The sequence below is a fragment of the Podarcis muralis genome, chromosome 3, assembly GCF_964188315.1.
Source record: "Podarcis muralis chromosome 3, rPodMur119.hap1.1, whole genome shotgun sequence".
NCBI classification, from domain to species: Eukaryota; Metazoa; Chordata; class Lepidosauria; order Squamata; family Lacertidae; genus Podarcis; species Podarcis muralis.
The window spans coordinates 57,726,710-57,740,723 of NC_135657.1; positions in this window are offsets into that span (position 1 = coordinate 57,726,710).

A 14,014-nucleotide genomic window follows, 5' to 3' on the forward strand; every position below is an offset into this window, starting at 1 on the left:
GGTTTTAAGATAAAGAACCAAAAGAAGGAGAAACAGCAGAGTTGCCAATTAATAGCCGATACCCAGACAGCAGATGCTGACACCTTCCTATACTTAAAGTATCATTACCATGGCTAAATTTCAATCCATATTCCTTTTTATGCAAATCTGCCCCCCTTTGAGCTTTTTTTTGACCATGCACTTCTTTCTTTATAGTGACGCATAAGTGGTTATGCTATAAGGAAGTGGGTTTGGTCCTCTTTTTTTTTACAGGAAACATCCCTTACATCTGCCCATATTGTCAAACATTATTAAATAGAACTCAGCAGACACAAGCTTCATAGAGGCATGAGAAACTGCCTCATGCTAAGTCAGATCACTGGTACAGCTAGCTCAGGATTGCCCACATTGACTGGCAGCTGTCCAGGGTTTTAAGCAGGAGCTTTTTCTAGCCCCAGCAGGAGACACCAGGGATTGAACCTATGACCTTCTGCATGCAAAGCATTTGCTTTACCAACTGAGCTATGGCCCTTCCCTATAGCCCAACAGCGAAAGATGTAAGGCAAAGGGCCTTTTGAAAAGGGTTCCGCTTAGAGGAGTACTAGGTGCAGAAAAAGGTGGTTTCTTGGTTCTGCATGGATTTACACTGTCCACTTTCCCATAGTAGTAAAGTCCAAGGGATGTTCTTGTACATAGGGCATTTCCACATAACAAGATATTACTGGAGGGGGTATGTCAGAGAAGGACACAGCCTTTCTCAACCTGTGGGTCCCCAGATGTTGTTGAACTACAACTCCCATCACCCCTAGCTAGTAAGGCTAGAGCTCAGGGAAGACATAAATCAAAAGATTAATTGATAGTTTCCCCAATCATCTGACCTCAACCCACCCCCCAAAAAAAACATGGAGAAAATTATGCCAGCCTAGGAGCTGAGTAATTCAATCCTGTTTATTTTGAAACTTTTTTTCTTTAAAGGATGGACGAGCACAAGAGTTGTGCTCTGCTCTAATTTCTGCGGTGCCAGTGGGAGCCCTGCAGAGTACTAAATAAGGCAGGAGAACCACATTCTGTTCCACTACCACACTCAGGCCTTAGGACTGCAGAACTGGTGCCTTTGAAACATTGCACACTGTGGGCATCTCTCAGTTGTGATGAGCCTCTACCGCTGACAGTGCAGGGATCTCCATCTATAACAGCTACTGATATCACTTAATCCATTTATTTAGTCCCCACAGTCTTCTTCCAACATAACTGAATTTGCTCCATAATTTTAAAATAAAAGGGCTCAGTTTAACACTAAATCCTAAGGCCATTCTTATGGACTAGTTGGAAAGGCAGGGGGGCAAGGAAAGAGACTGCTGGTGTTCCTCTTTTTCTGCCAGTAAGGAAAGGGACAGCAGGACGCAAAACTGCAATTTTAGTTCTGTTTTGACTTTTTGCCATCTCACATTTCAGTGCCCATTTATATTACATTTTAATTTTTGATAGAAGACTGTGCTGGAGGGCTGTTACAGATCAGTTTGTTCAGGTAGAATGTATTTATATTAGCTACTTCAAAAGATATTGGCAAAGAAGTGACACCCCATTCCTCTGAACAGGAACTTGCATCAACTAAGAACCACGTCACGTGCTGCCTATTATTAGCAGGAGCTGGCACAAGTCCTGCTAGGCAGCAGTGTTTTATCCCCCATGTGCCCCTGCACACACACACACACACACACACACACACACACACACACTGACACGGGGTGGTGGTGGTTCAGGAGAACTCTCAGAACAGTGCATGGGGGGGGGCGCGGAGAGGGAAGATTGTTCCGTCTGGCAAGCAGAAATGCCCGCACTCACATTATTATTATTATTATTATTATTATTATTATTATTATTATTATTATTATTTCCCCAGCCACTCTGGGTGGCTTCCAACAAAATATTAAAATACAATAGTCTTTTAAATATTAAAAGCTTCCCTAAACAGGGCTGCCTTCAGATGTCTTCTAAAAGTCTGGTAGTTGTTTTTCTCTTTGACATCTGATGGGAGGGAATTCCACAGGGCAGGCGCCACTACCGAGAAGGCCCTCTGCCTGGTTCCCTGTAACTTGGCTTCTTGCAGCAAGGGAACCGCCAGAAGGCCCTCGGCACTGGACCTCAGTGTCTGGGCAGAATGATGGGGGTGGAGATGCTCCTTCAGGTATACTGGACCGAGGCTGTTTAGGGCTTTAAAGGTCAGTACCAATACTTTGAATTGTGCTCAGAAACATACTGGGAGCCAGTGTAGGTCTTTCAAGACTGGTGTTATGTGGTCTTGGCGGCTCGTAATAGTGCAACAATGAATTCCTCCCTATATTATATGAATCAACTTCCCTCAAGAATAAAACAACCTAAAACACACAAGTAATATATACAGATCCGACACTACTAAAAGATAAGCATCCAAAATTAAGATCCAAAGAACATTTTTGCCAGGCATCTAAAATCAGATAGCAATGGTGCTAGGTGTGCCTCCCTGGGGAGAGCATTCCATAAAAGAAGGAACCACCACTGAGAAGGCCTGTTCTTGTGTTATCTCCCTCTGCACCTCCCTCGGAGGGAGCACATGGAGATGGTCCTCAGATGAAGTCCAATTTCTCGCACCAGACTATTTCCCCCAAACCACACCCACCTACCTATCTGCTGGTATCACTCATGACATCAGCTGATGGGGCAGAATTAATAATAATGCAAGGCTGTCTGTGTTGGCAGTTCTGTGAATCTTGTGTATAATGTTCTGTAGGCAAAGGCTGCAATCTCAAGCACACTCACCAAGCAGCAGCTCCAATTCAATGGGACAGGACTTACTTCTGATTAATAGTGGGCCTGGTCTGTTCAGAACTCAGATATGATTTCAGACTTTGGCTGTCTTTTAGTGCACATAACACAATTTTCCACTGCACAACATATTTGTACAACACACAGTTCAGCTTTATGGCCTAGTCCTGGCAGCAGGTTCCAGTTTTCACAAGCATCCTTGAAAAAATATTGCAGCAGCTGAAACCCATAGACCTGGTCAGTGCACGCATTGCACAACCCTTCGACAGTTCTGCAGAAACTGTTGTGGCCACTACAAATGTTGACACAGACAGAGGAGGGTGTGGCCACAGAGGAGTCATTGGAAATTGACACCGAGTGGTTTGGTGAAGGGAAGCAGGGACTACGTACATTCCATTAAGAAATCCATGGTTGTTAAGAAAACTCTGACATCCAAATACCCTTCTCAGATGTTTAACCTCTTATTATTTTTAGATAATATATTGTTAGATGAGCATGAATGCATGTGTAATATCTGTTTCCAAGTCAAGTGTTTTGTTTGCACAGTCATATCCTTGAATTAGGAGTTCTCTGTTAGTTTAGAGCAGGGGTCTTCTATGAAGACTTACAACACCTTCTAGAAATGACACCAAAGAAGGATGTTCTTCCCATTATAGGGGATTGGAATGCTAAAGTAGGGAGTCAAGAGATAAAAGGAACAACTGGCAAATTTGGCCTTGGAGTTCAAAACGAAGCAGGGCAAAGGCTAATACAGTTCTGTCAAGAGAACAAGCTGGTCATCGCAAACACTCTTTTCCAACAACACAAGAGACGACTCTACACATGGACATCACCAGATGGGCAGCATTGAAATCAGATTGATTATATTCTCTGCAGCCAAAGATGGAGAAGCTCTATACAGTCAGCAGAAACAAGACCTGGAGCAGACTGTGGCTCAGATCATCAGCTTCTTATAGCAAAATTCAAGCTTAAACTGAAGAAAGTAGGAAAAACCACTGGGCCAGTAAGATACAATCTAAACCAAATCCCTTATGAATACACAGTGGAAGTGAGGAACAGGTTTAAGGATTTAGATTTGGTGGACAGAGTGCCTGAAGAACTATGGATGGAGGCTCGTAACGTTATACAGGAGGCAGCAACGAAAATCATCCCACTGAAAAGGAAATGCAAGAAAGCAAAGTGGCTGTCCAACAAGGCCTTACAAATAGCGGGGGAGAGAAGGCAAGCAAAATGCGAGGGAGATAGTGAAAGATACATGAGTTTGACCAAGCTTCAGGAAGTAGTGGAAGGCAGGAGTGCCTGGCGTGCTCTGGTCCATGGGGTCACAAAGAGTCGGACACGACTAAACAACAACAGTCAACCTTTTTATACCTACCGCCCACTAATGCATCTTTCTTTAGGGTAAAATTTCCTTACCGCCCACCAGTGCTCGATGGAAGGAGGATTCAGCTTGTGCTGTAGAACCCCCTACCGCCCACCTAGAATCCTGAAACGCACACTAGTGGACGGTAGGAATCAGGTTGACAACCCCTGGCTTAGACTCTCCTCGTAATTTAAAATAGGCCAAGCCCTATTCATCAAAGATAACAATTTCTTTAGATCCTGAGCTGAGAAATACACAGAGTCATGGATTTTGAATTAATAACATGGCATCATGATATTAGCCAGATTTAATGAAATAGATTAGCAATGCTGTGGTTAGGTTTATTGAGACATTAAAACCTTTTATTAAAATCAAAGAAAATGGCAGAGCACAGACTGTGGTTCGTGCATTTAAATATTACTTAATTTTTCATCAGTGGACCCTTGATAAAAGATGGCTTGGTTTTCTTTTTCTTTTTTAAAATTAAACAATTGTATGAATAAGAATCTACACCATACATTTTAAGCATACTCAGCACACATTTAAAGCACGTGACTTGATCCAAAGAATCCAGAGAGCTGTAGTTTGTCAAAGAAAGAGAAAGAGCAGATGGACCATCATCACACTTTAGAGATTGGGCAAGAAACAGCAGAAGAAGCAAGAAAGTTGTGTCGCTTTACTTTATAATGACAAGATCATGTGATAGCTGTGGTATGACTTCCTTTCTTGCAACACAGTGCTTAAAAGCTCTTCCTCTCCTTAACCATTCGACTTCTGCTCCCTCCAACTCCTAGCTCTCTGTGTGTAGAAATAAAGGCAGTTTTGGGGCCAGCGGGCTGGTGACACAAATAAATTTCCCTTTAAAAAGGCAGGCAGAGGAGCTGTAAGTTAAAAAACAACAATTACAGAAGCAGGGCTGCTGATCTGGAGATACGTGGGAGCAATTGCTTATAGGGATGATAGGTGGTTAAGTTCCACCTATGCTCTTGTGTGTGTGTGTGTGTGTGTGTGCGTGTGTGTGTGTGTGTGTGTGTGTGTGAATAAACTCAAACATTGCAGACACACCCCAGTGCTTCTCTCTTTCCAAAGGAAAGCGGTCTGAGGTACATACTACCCCTCTTGGAGATGTGCAGCACACATCGCAATGATATTGATTAGACTCCTGGTTTTTTGAAGGCTGAGGTCTGGAGAAAGTGGATTAATCCTTTTGGTATGGATAGGGCTGCTGACGTGTGGATTGACCTGGACTTGCATAAAGGGTTAGGTTAGAGATGGTTAATTAGAAGCCTTGGGGCTGGTTCACATGTCATTCACTACACAACCTCTTTGTTGAATTGTGCCCCTCATCTTTTACAGCATTTCACCCTTGGTTTGGGGTGCTGGACACATATCAAACTTGCCCTTAAGACTGACACTATTAGGAAGATTGACACTATTATACTTCATGTTCTGTAGTTACTGATTCAGACTGGTAGCATTCTTTCCTGTTTGATACCCTAAAAGTAAAACTTCGGGGTTAAGAGAGAATCAGTGTTAATTGAGAAAAAACAGTGCCATGACTTCGGAAACATTAAGATACACTGTCCTGCCTGATCTCCAGTCAGAAGGTCCAGAGGATGTCCAGCTAACTGTCACTGGTGATAAATCCACATAGTAAGAAACTTTCTATGTGGTCTTCTTTTTAAAGGGGAGAAAGCTATAGCCCAAATGAAAAGTGAGTGTTTGTAAGAATCCTCCACTTGTGATCAAGCATGTAGATGATTGACTTTGATTGATAATGGGCAAGAGTGTCACATGCTTGGACAAGAGAGGTTTTCTTCCTTTGCCAACCAATGACCCACCCACAACTTGGACCTAGTTAACAAAGCCCTGTCTCCTACAGGCTTTCAGTTGCTAACACTATCAATTTAAAAACAAGCTATTATTCATCGCCTGCCTAGTGAGTCTTTTGTTTCACTTCACTCTTGTGTGTTGCTTCTGGCTCCTCCAGGACTGTTAGCTATTGCATTTTCGCTGCCAGTGCCATTATAACTACCTCTTTGGCTGCACAGCTTCTGTTTATTTCCAGTGCTGCTAGATTTGTGGCACAGGTGAATGAATTCCTTCACCTGAAAGGAAAACAACCAAGGAAGAATGAATGGGTCCTTGTGTGGAGCTTAAAAAGCAAAGTGTCCATTTCATTCCACACGTTGCCTAGTTTTCACAGACACCGCTACTTGACGTCCTTTAGCTGAAGATTTGCAAGTAACAGAGATTCAAAAGTAATGTCAGAATTCCACACATCATTTCCAATAAAACTGATTGAGTTTCTGGGTAAAATCAGATGTTATACTAAACAAATGGCATGGTTACTTCCAAAAGTACCAGCAGTGCATCAAGCTCCACCTTGCCCTCTCTAATGTCCAGTAGAACATGCCCATCGTTGGGTATCAAGGCCACAGTCTCACCATATCTAACTTGTTTGGGAGTCAGCACCTATGACATTGGTGGGACTTCTGAGTAAACACAGATAGGCACAGGCCATAGGTCAGATATCTATTGTATAGAAATATCATTGTTGTTAGCCACTTTGATATTTTCTATGATATAGTCATTTATAAATATTTTTATACTCTAATAAATGAGCTAAGCATGTCTGGACAACCAGATCAATTGTTGTGTAACAGCAGAATAAAAACAACAGACATCTTTTAAAAAACAAATCTGGTTAAGTGTCAGGGAAAACACATGCATCTGGGAAAAAAATGGTTTAGGTTCCTTGTTTGTATTAGTATTCATGATTTTTAAAATTCCGATGAAGAGTATATACTTTTACAAGTAAGATCAACAAATAAAAGCACTCTATGCTGAATAGCTGTTCCAAAGGCACTGAACACAAAATATAAAACAGCAATATAGTTTATTTTGAAAATAATGTACCGACTGCCATCTGTTTTAGTTGGTGTTTCATTAATATTTTCCAATACTGAACATTTGTAAGCAATAAACCTGATTTTCTTTTTTCTTTCCCCCCCTCTTTTGTAAAGAAAAAGCCAAATGTGTTATTCAATAGATATAGAGAGTTGTTTTACTGGCTGCCGTCCAGCACATGTCCTCTCATTGAGCATTCCAGCCTGTGTTTCAAACACTGATAAATGTGCAGTGAACTGTCTCCATTACCATTTTCTGGGCCTATATAACATATGGCCTGCAAGTGAAATGCAACAGCCCTTGTCAATTTCTGGAGCCTGCCAGCAATTCATTGCCTCCATTATGCAGACCACCAGCTATGAGATGGCCAAGGGCAGCAGAATACTGAAGGTTGTGTTCTGTTGTGGTGAGGGGGTTGGAAGGAGTGCAAGATAGAAGGGAATGCTCAAGAAATGAGCCAGCCAAGAGACCCAAATCCCCATTGACTAGAGTTGCCATGGAATTTCACCTAAAGTGAAATTCTGAATTGTGAGGGAAACAGAAAATCTCCAAATAAGACTAATGACATTTCTCAGGGGGTTCTGATCATCCCTCTCAGTGACATTATCGGGAGTGCTACACATCCATTTGTTCTCATGCATTTCTAGGTGTGGTGAGAAGAGTGCCCCGCAATCACAATTGATATGGGCTGAAGTCGCGTACAACTTCAGCACTGCACTGCATCTTCCTTGCATTTTCATGACCATTAAAGGTTTCTTCCATTTATCCTCCACCTTTCTTCCATGGCAGAAGTCAAGGCAGCATTTATCAGATTCCCAGAAGATTTCCATTCTGGACACTGATCAGACCAAATCCTGATTAACATCAACAATATTGATGCATCGTGTACTTTCAGAGACAATGACCTTTCCCAGTTGATGGCCAAATGTGGCCCTTAGGACTGCCAAGATGGGGCATCCAATGAACTCTTAAAGGCAATCAGATAGGGGTTGGGGATTGAGCTGTACCTGCCATTGCTTCTCTCTAGTACGTTGTTTTGATTTGATTTCTTATACATGTATGTCACTTTACAACATATGCCTAATGGTAAAAGACATAATAAAACTTACCAAACAATGCACAATATCAGTACAGTAGCCAGTGATGCCTGGTGCTCATTGGGACTGGCAGGGCAGAAGGCAAGGAGACCAAAAGGAGCCAATGACAAGTAGAGCCAACTAGTTCTAGTTTTGCCCCCATCCTCCTCCCTGCTGAGTTCTACAAAAGCAACTCAGAGATTAGGGGGCAGGAAGCTGACGGGCAGTGCCACCCCCAGACTGGTTGTAAGTAGGAAGGCAAGCTGGTGAGGTGGGTGTGTGGCTGAGAGCAAACTGAGGTTGATGGGGGCAGCAGCCCATTCACCCTAATGGATCAGCCTCCAATGACCGTAACAATTGTAAAAAATACACACTAAAACTACAGTGGAGTAAATGATGAAGAGTGTTAACAAGCAGGGTCATCTGTACTGATGCTGTCCTGAAGTAAGAGCAAAAGCAAATATGATCGCAAGAGCAGTTCTTCTTTTGAGCAGAATCATAGAATCATAGAGTTGGAAGAGACCACAAGGGCCATCGAGTCCAACCCCCTGCCAAGCAGGAAACACCATCAGAGCACTCCTGACATATGGTTGTCAAGCCTCTGCTTAAAGACCTCCAAAGAAAGAGACTCCACTACACTCCTTGGCAGCAAATTCCACTGTCGAACAGCTCTTACTGTCAGGAAGTTCTTCCTAATGTTTAGGTGGAATCTTCTTTCTTGTAGTTTGGATCCATTGCTCCGTGTCCGCTTCTCTGGAGCAGCAGAAAACAACCTTTCTCCCTCCTCTATGTGACATCCTTTTATATATTTGAACATGGCTATCATATCACCCCTTAACCTCCTCTTCTCCAGGATAAACATGCCCAGCTCCCTTAGCCGTTCCTCATAAGGCATCGTTTCCAGGCCTTTGACCATTTTGGTTGCCCTCCTCTGGACACGTTCCAGTTTGTCAGTGTCCTTCTTGAACTGTGGTGCCCAGAACTGGACACAGTACTCCAGGTGAGGTCTGACCAGAGCAGAATACAGTGGCACTATTACTTCCCTTGTATTCTCAGTTTGTCTTGCATAAGCAGTAGGAAATAGTCCAGTGGTTTTCCCAACGACGGTTACTGGACTATTGCCGTTGGTTTTCCCAACCACTGGACTAGTGTCGTTGGTTTTAGATGCAAAACATGTGTGCTGCCACTGAGCTATGAGCTCTTTCCTATGTCCTATTCTACTGCACTTACTTTTCTCTATATTTACTTGACTATTCCAGTACGTCAATATTTTCAGCACCATCATTGTGCTTATCTTCCGAGACTGCCTGAACCTTGATAGCAGCTGGTAGAGGTGGCCATTATACAAAATTCATAGAGCACCTTAGTAAATTGGTTAGCGGTGCTGATGTAATAGATGGGCTAGAATAAAAATGCAGCTGCCTGTGAAGTGGAATGAACAAAATAATTCTCCTGAAGAGAGTATCAAACTGGGATGAGAACAGTAGCAAAGTGTCCCCAGGCCACCCTGAGCACAGAGCAATGGCATTACACATGTGTTGAACACCACTTGCAAATCACTTAATATTTTCTGATCTCTTTTTTTATTTTAATGGGTGTGGTTGTTCTGTACTTTTTCATCTATATTTTGCCTTCTGCAGGCAGCCTACTCAGAAAATGGTAAGTGAGGTTTAAGTGGCCAAAAACGAGCAACTTTCCTTTTTTTCCTGGATATAGCTGACAGGCGTAATTTGTTCCTTCCAAACTGCACCACTTTGAAGAGGAGCAGATGGTCCCTTTAAAATGTAACAAGCTACAAAAATATGTAGATATGATCAGCTGAGCTGACCTCTTACCGGGCCATCATGAGGTGAATACAGATGAGCATGAATACATGCAAACTCTTGGTAAGCTAACTGTCTATATTGTTTTGCCAAGAGGTGAGGAGAATTTTGCTACTTCCCTGTCTCCTCAGGCGTCTGATCAGATGTGGTGTGGCAAAATTCTCTTCTGTATTTATTTATTATTTAACATATGTTTAACCCACCCTTGATTGCAAAGTAAATGCAGGGTAGACTACAAGGTGCAAAGGTACTGGAGTCAATTCTACAACAGTAACCCTATTTTTAAGAACCTTTTATCAACTAACCCTGCATTTAGACCTTTATGCTGCTGGTCTGGGCCTTAAAACATCACTTAAGGGGTTGTCCAGCTTCTGATTCTCAATTGGTGTTAGATAATGCAGTGCATATCGGCACCCTCAGGTTCACCCTTTAGTATACCTTGTTAAGAATGCAACCAGTGAGCATTACTGGAATCTCTCTTCCTTGGATTCCCTTTTCCTATTAACCCCAAGCTCTTCCTCCTCTGAAAAGGAAGCCTGAAAGAACTTGTTTTCTTTAGTTCTTTAGTTCTGATGTTTCTGACGACGACAACAACACAACCACCCCCTCCTGAATCTCATTTCTTTCCAATGTGAACATCATTTTGTTGCTGTTCACGAGAAGTTGAACTATTCACACAGCACTGTAGACAGTGATGGAATTATAGGTGTGCACAGAGTTAGGACCCCATTAAGCTGACACCCCACACCCAAGTTATAACTATTATTAACTGAGAGTATACGTTTGAAACTTGACTATAATGAATTCTCATAGCTGAATTTTATTTTTATTTTGTAGCCATTTTACCCCTCTTTATTCAACTCTCTGATTAAAATCAGTGGAGGCAGGCCCATCAAGGCAACCAGGGCTTAGGCCTACCAAGTGAAACATCAATTTGTTTTTAAAAAGCAAAGTTTTCATCAAGATCTCAAAGGTATACCCTTTCCTTTCCCACACATCCTTCAATAATTGGTTTGAACGTAGAAGGCTTGGGCAACCATTTCTGTCAATCTCCTGTTTACTGCTTGATCTGTATGTGTAATGTGAGAGTGGTTTGCTTTGCGCAACCATCACAGGCTGATATAGAAGACCAGCCATTATTTTTATCTGGTGGTGCATCATCTTCAGCTGTAGTCTTTTGCACTGAATAGCAGCTGAAGGTTAGATGATATGTTTATGGGCTATGCATGCTTCTTGTGTCCTGTTTTTCCTTTTAAAAATAATAGCCAGGGTGGTGGGGGAGGTGCCAGATTAAGTATGGCATATAGAAAGGGAAGATTTAGACCTTGCTGCAGTCCTTGTGAAAATCCACTCTCACTGGCTGCTATTTCCTTGGAGACTCCCAAATTCAGAGAAGAATTTGGAATGGGAGATACCCATATTTACTCTGGACTCAGATTACCAATTGTCTTTGCTTTCCCAAGTCCTGCGTCTCTGTTGGAGCTTTCTCCAGCTTTTTTGCCTGGAGCCTATGATTTACTTACTACTCCTGAGCAACTCTAGTTGCTCATCCTAGGTTTGGCTTACGACTTGACAAGTCCATAATAGTCTGGCCGGAACAGGGCAACAGCTGTAAATGATTTCCTTGGCACACTTGTTTTGGGATCGCTTGATGAATTTGCACAGATAATTTATGCTAACATTGTAGCTTAGTGACAACTTAGTTAATATCTGGAGCATCTTGTGCTCAATTGTTTGACAGCGTTGCTTCATCAGTCTTCTGAGCCATCAGACACAGTGAACCACTACTTGGAGTGCACACGCATGAATGGCTCAGTTGATTCATGTATGTGAATGCTTGGATGATAAAACATGGAAATATAGCTAGAGACGCAGATAACCAAACCCAATTATGCCACATTGTTTCCACGTTCTTGGCTTCAGCATTTTTAATTGTTTTTCAGTCACAAATTATACAAGATAAAGGTCAACATGGACATGCATTATACCATGTCATGCTGCTCTAGCTTGCTCGGAAACTGGTTTGTCAGCATTTCTTATGAACAGCTGTATGGAGGTACTAAACGGAGCAAGCATTTTCTTCCCCTTCAAAAAAATGTGGAATAAAAAAAATAGTCTGTGCAGGATTTTGAAACAGATAGCTCTGAGCTAATAGTGAGTCTATTTCTTTAAACACTGGAATCACGCCAGTCTTATTTTAGCAACAGTAATATTTACATTAATCTTTTCTATGGTCAAAAGAAAAAGTAGATTATATAAAATGAAATGAGGTCCCTTGGCACCAAGAAAATGTAGTGATTATGGATGGCTACTATGCTTGGGGCCTCTCAGATAAGTAATGGAATGAAATAATTCACACACTAACAATGCAATGCAATCCCATTGCATGTTTCCTTAGCCAAAGGTCCCAGTCATATACATATATGGGAGAAAGTCCATTGAACTCAGTAAGCATTCATAGGATTGTGTTGTAAGTTGTTTATACTGTAAATTGATTATGATAACCAAAGCATGACATTGCTTGAATAAGCTTTGCAGGATTAGACAATACAGACTACCTCTAGCAATAACAGATGGAAAGAGTGTTATAGGCCAGAATAACCAGTTGATCTTTCCTTAATGGCTCAAGACCCTGCCATTGAAATTAATAGTTGAGGTATAAAGAGAATGTCTAGAACGTGAAAGCCATTTTGGACAAAGTGGCTCATTCCTTCTGCTGTCTTCCTTAACAAAGGGTAGATCTTGATGGTGTGAAAAGAAAAATATAGACCTTGGGCCAGTGATGGAGGATGACACATGGGGCGGCCCGCACCCCCCTTCCCACGCCCCTGCCTTGGGCAGAGAAAGCTGAACTGAAAACCTCAGGAGAAAAGGTACCTTTGAGAGTGCCTGGCTGCCTTTCTGGAGACCCAATGTGGGACAGTGAATCAGCTGCTTGACAGAATGCTATGCTCTCTACTTCCACAAGCGCTAAACTTGAATATTTTTAAATAAACCCAGATATTACAAAATACCAGAAGTCTCCAGTGAACTTGCCTTCTAAAGGAAGCTGAACCCTGATATGTACTACCTTGGAAGTTCTCATTGTACAGGGAAGTGGGGAGCATGAAACAATCCGAAATAATGTTTCTTCCTAATGTAACACTAAAGTCTCAACAAATGAAACTGACCTGTAGAAAATGTAACTTGAAAAAAGAGACATTGCGCATACTTTTGTAAACTAAGAAATCTTTAATAATAAAAAATCCTAAAAAAAGAAGAAGTAGTGAGAAAATTGCTCCTAGCAGGCAGAGGGCCTTTTCGGTAGTGGCGCCTGCCCTATGGAACGCCCTCCCATCAGATGTCAAGCAAATAAACAACTATTCTACTTTTAGAAGACATCTGAAGGCAGCCCTGTTTAGGGAAGTTTTTAATGTCTGAAGTTTTATTCTGTTTTTAAGGTTCTGTTGAAAGCCGCCCAGAGTGGCTGGGGAAATCCAGCCAGATGGGCAGGATAGAAATAATAAATTATTTTATATTATTATTACCATCTTTCTACCCATTAAGCAGGGTTGGGAGTGCCTATCTATTGCTGGATCATGCCAAGAACTTTAGTTTCTCAGCAAGTAAACTTCCCTTATATTTAGTAAAGTTTTTTGCTCCTTTCTCCCCGGACTTTATGTTTATATTCCAAAGATTGCCATCTGGTAAGGAATAAAGCTAAATATAAAGCCTAACCTAGTTTTTCTTCCCAAATCAACACTGCAGGTTTTTTTTTTGGGGTGTTTTTAAAGGCTGATGCAGTCTTTAGGCTCTTGCTTTATTTTTCTTCTGAATAATATAGGGAAATATTCAGGGTGCCCTCCCCCAGGCTGATAAGGTTTTCAATAAGTCAGACACTGAAATTCGGAATGCAGATATAATGGTCATTGTAATACAAGCTTCAATATTAAGCTTCAAATTAAATAGGATTGCCACCCTCTTTGGACATTTTTGTGCCTGTCTCCTTGTCCATGACACCTGAACGATGCACAGAAATGCAACTGGAGCATAATCTTTTTCTGACACTGTGCAAATCC